General features: G+C 40.6%; 1 protein-coding gene across 2 annotated transcripts in view; it reads right to left on the reverse strand.

Annotated features, from left to right (window-relative positions):
* CNKSR3 (CNKSR family member 3) overlaps nucleotides 1-3939 on the reverse strand; it is a 52907-nt gene that overhangs the window by 11817 nt on the left and 37151 nt on the right. The gene's annotated exons all lie outside the window — the stretch shown is intronic.

Consider the following 3939-nt stretch of genomic DNA (forward strand, 5'->3'; position numbering starts at 1 on the left):
TATTGTTCCTACCTTGTTTTACAGGTTGTCACAGTGGTATTAGAATAGAAAGACGGTGACAAGAGAAAAATTTGTCAGAGACAACAAGTTTAAATTCTTTTCATTTTTAGATTGAATTCAAAATAAACACACTTCAGGTGTCAAAACAAACTTCCAGACTTTGTTTTGCCAAATAATAGTTTATTAAAAATTTGCAAATATAGATATATTCACATGTGTGTACATATAGATATATTGATTAATCTACTTGTAAAATATTTTGGCCATAGTATTTTTGCTCATTGAATTGAACTAGAATCGTTTATAATTAAAATATAATATATGGCTGGTGTGACTCAGTGGTTGAGCATCAACCCTAATTGAACTAGAATCATTTATAATTAAAATATATTATATGGCCTGGCTGGTGTGACTCAGTGGTTGAGCATCAACCCATGAGCCAAGAGGTCTCGATTCGATTCCTGGTTCGGGCGCATGCCTGAGTTGTGTGCGGGCTTTATCCCCAGTAAGGAGCATGTAGGAGGCAAAGGAGCATGTAGGAGGCAAAGGAGCATGCAGGAGGCAGCTGCATTCAATTCCTGGTTCGGGCCCATGCCTCCTGAGTTGCGGGCTTTATCCCCAGTAAGGAGCAAGTAGGAGGCAAAGGAGCATGCAGGAGGCAGCTGATCAGTAATTCTCTCTCATCATTAATGTTTCTACTCTTTCTTCCTCTCCCTTCCTCTCTCTGAAATCAATTAAAAAAATACCAACATATTTTTTTTAAAAAAAAGATATATTATATGAACAAAAGAGAAGGAAAAGATAAGCCTTTGATTTCAAATGATAGTCAAATGTTGTCTAGGTCAGAGTATTTTATTTGGTACCTTATATAACTGGTTGAATCGCCAACAATTTACAAATCTCCTTTAAAAAAAATAAAAATTAAAAAAAATAGCACCTCTGAACAGGGCGGGGAATGGGGCTTCTGAACTAAACTCAAGACACACTTGCCTCATTTTCTCACTCAACTGTTGTGACAGGCTCAACAAGAAATGAGCAAAAGCAGCATGAAACTGAGGAAACATTCCCTTTGATTCATTTAGGTCCAACACAACGCACGGGTGTGACTGTTGTTTGTAAAAAACATTTAACGTGCTGCCATGCCAACCAGCAGCGCCTCACCTGGGAGACTAGCATCGTGGAGAGCAGAGGGAGTTGGCCTCACTCCAATCTCTCTCTGAGGGAATTAAAAATAAATGCACGTGTCAATGCTCCTTCTTGCCCTGTGTGTCAGGTGCTTAACCCACCGCGACAGACCCACTTTTCCAGTTCATCCTCCTGGGCTAAGATTCCTTTAAGGTAAGCATCACATTATAACAGATGGCCTTGAGGCCAGGGAGCCCCTGTCTACAGATGTGCAATCTTAGAAAAACAAGCCAATGTCCTGAATTGACTCCCCTTGCTAAGGATCTCCACGCATTCATTTCTCAAATGACCTACCAAGTGATTAAGGGCTGTGCTTGGCAGAACACTGGTAAAGAGAGAGCCCGATACCAAAAGTCTCCCCAGGGCAACAGCCCTTGCCTATCTTCACCAGGAGGCGGGCTGCTGAAAAGCGATGCTTGTTCTGGTTTGCGGCAGACGGGTGATGGCCTGAAGAAGAATGTATCCATTCTTCAGAAGCTAATCTAATGCCCACCTCATCTCAGGGGGTCAGGGGGGGCAGGAGTATGTCAAGACTCCTGTAAAGGTTTTGACCAACATCATAAAAGAAGCCTGATAGAGAATCACTAGATACTGTTTAGTCTGACCTTGGAAAAATTATAGTGGCTTCTCAGATAACCTCCAAAAAAAAGCGGGGGGGTGGGGGGTGGGGAGGACTGGGGGACTGAGATGGCCCCTGGCATTGCTTCAGCCTGGAGTCCAAGGTAGAGGACTATGGAAAGCATGGGTTTGGCAACACAGTGGCTGATTTCTGCCCACTACCACCCACCACAGGCTTCCATGAAGACATTCTGACTGAGAGCTTAAGTGACAGCTGGAAAGCTGACCCATGGCTGGCATTTTCATCCAGCATGAACGGTAAAATATCCAGATTAAGCCCATGAGCAGTGGACTCTTACCTAACCTCCCACCCTCATCTACAAGTCTTAGCGAGTGCTCAGCACATTCCAGGAACTCAGTGAATATGGCTAAATGTCTGAAAGAATGAATGACGTTCTCAAATGGATTACCAAATAGGATAAGACAAGTGTTCATTTTTTTTTTTTTACCTTTAGCTGGATGGAAACCACCTCTCTCTGGATGACTTGGATCAACTACCCTGAATCACTCATCCAATCTTATGAGTCTGGTAGGAATTCTAGGAAATGTATCATGACATTTGACGTTTCCTTTGGTTCAAAAGCAACTTATTTAGTCTCCCATTCAACTCTCATTCTTCAAACAAAAGGGGGGTGCATTTTGAAGACAAAAAATCTGTGTGCCTTCTGAAAAAATGTTACAGTGTTCTACACATATATCTAAGATTGAAATGGCTTCAAGACCAGAGAGAATTTGGAACCACACAGGTCTGGTTGTTAATTCAATCACCAGATCGCCAGTGCAAAACTTCACCTCAAAAAACTGAAATAACATTCACTGTCCTTCTGAATCCATCCAACCCTAAAACAACGCACTGAGCGGTACACAAATATATTCTTGTCATGTTGCAGCTGAAATATACAAAATGCCAGATGAAGATAAGAGACAAACTGCGTAATCCTTATGCATTTTTTTCTTTTGCACCCTCCCCAGCCCAAAAGCAGTACTGTTATTGCCTATCAGGTGAGGTGGTATAAAAATTCCTAGTGATGCCCCGGCTGGGCAGAGTGTCGTTCCGATATGCCAATGTTTCAGGCTAGACCTCTGATCAGGGCCCATACAAGAGTCAACCAATGAATGTATTAATAGGTGGAATAACAAATCAATGCCTCTATCTATCTATCTATCTATCTATCTATCTATCTATCTATCTATCTCTATCTCTCTCTCTTCCCCTTCCCATATCTCTCATTCAATAAAAAAAAAAAACCTCCTAGCTGAAAGCAGGTTTCTGGAGTTTTTTTTTAACTCTATATTTGTTACAATGTTCAAACTGCCCACTCAGAGGCCTGCAGTGGCAGGCGGGGAATGTTGGAGTCCTCCGTCACTGAAGCAAGCAAGCCTCATCAACCAATGAATGTATTAATAGGTGGAATAACAAATCAATGCCTCTATCTATCTATCTATCTATCTATCTATCTATCTATCTATCTCTATCTCTCTCTCTTCCCCTTCCCATATCTCTCATTCAATAATAAAAAAAACCTCCCAGTGGTTCTCAGTATAGCTCAACAGAGAATGCTTAAAGACACTATCATCTTCTACTTTTCCATCTGCCAGAACCACACAATTTATCTATAATTCATTGACTGCCTTAAGCAATGTCATTTTCTTACTACAAAAATCAACTGTGTGTCACAAACTCTCATCAAAGTTCATGCCATTTTATTTTATCAAAAGACCTAGCAGCTGAAGCTCTAAATTCAACACATATTTTCACCAGATTAGAAAGTCGGTACCAAACTTCTTTTATTTTAAGAAATCATTTCCTCTTGTCTTAGTTGATTAAACAGTAGATTAATTCCACAGACACAGGCTTCCTTTACACAGATCCTGGAAGCTAGTCAAACACTCTAAGTTTCATATCAATGTCATTTAAATGCTAGCCATATTATAGGTTGCCACAAAAAAAAAAAAAAAAAAAAAAAAAGCATTCACTTAGCTCTACTTCTCACAAATTCAAAATGTTTGAAGGGCTATAAAGAAATACCATTCATGTAGCAGAATTTCCAAAAGAAAGATGACAGTGTACAAAGTCTCTTGCAGTAGAAATAGCCTTGCTCTTTCTATTCAAAGGCTGTGGAGGGGCGGGGGGGG

This window comes from Myotis davidii, unplaced genomic scaffold (genome assembly GCF_000327345.1).
Source record: "Myotis davidii unplaced genomic scaffold, ASM32734v1 scaffold1494, whole genome shotgun sequence".
Taxonomy (NCBI): Eukaryota; Metazoa; Chordata; class Mammalia; order Chiroptera; family Vespertilionidae; genus Myotis; species Myotis davidii.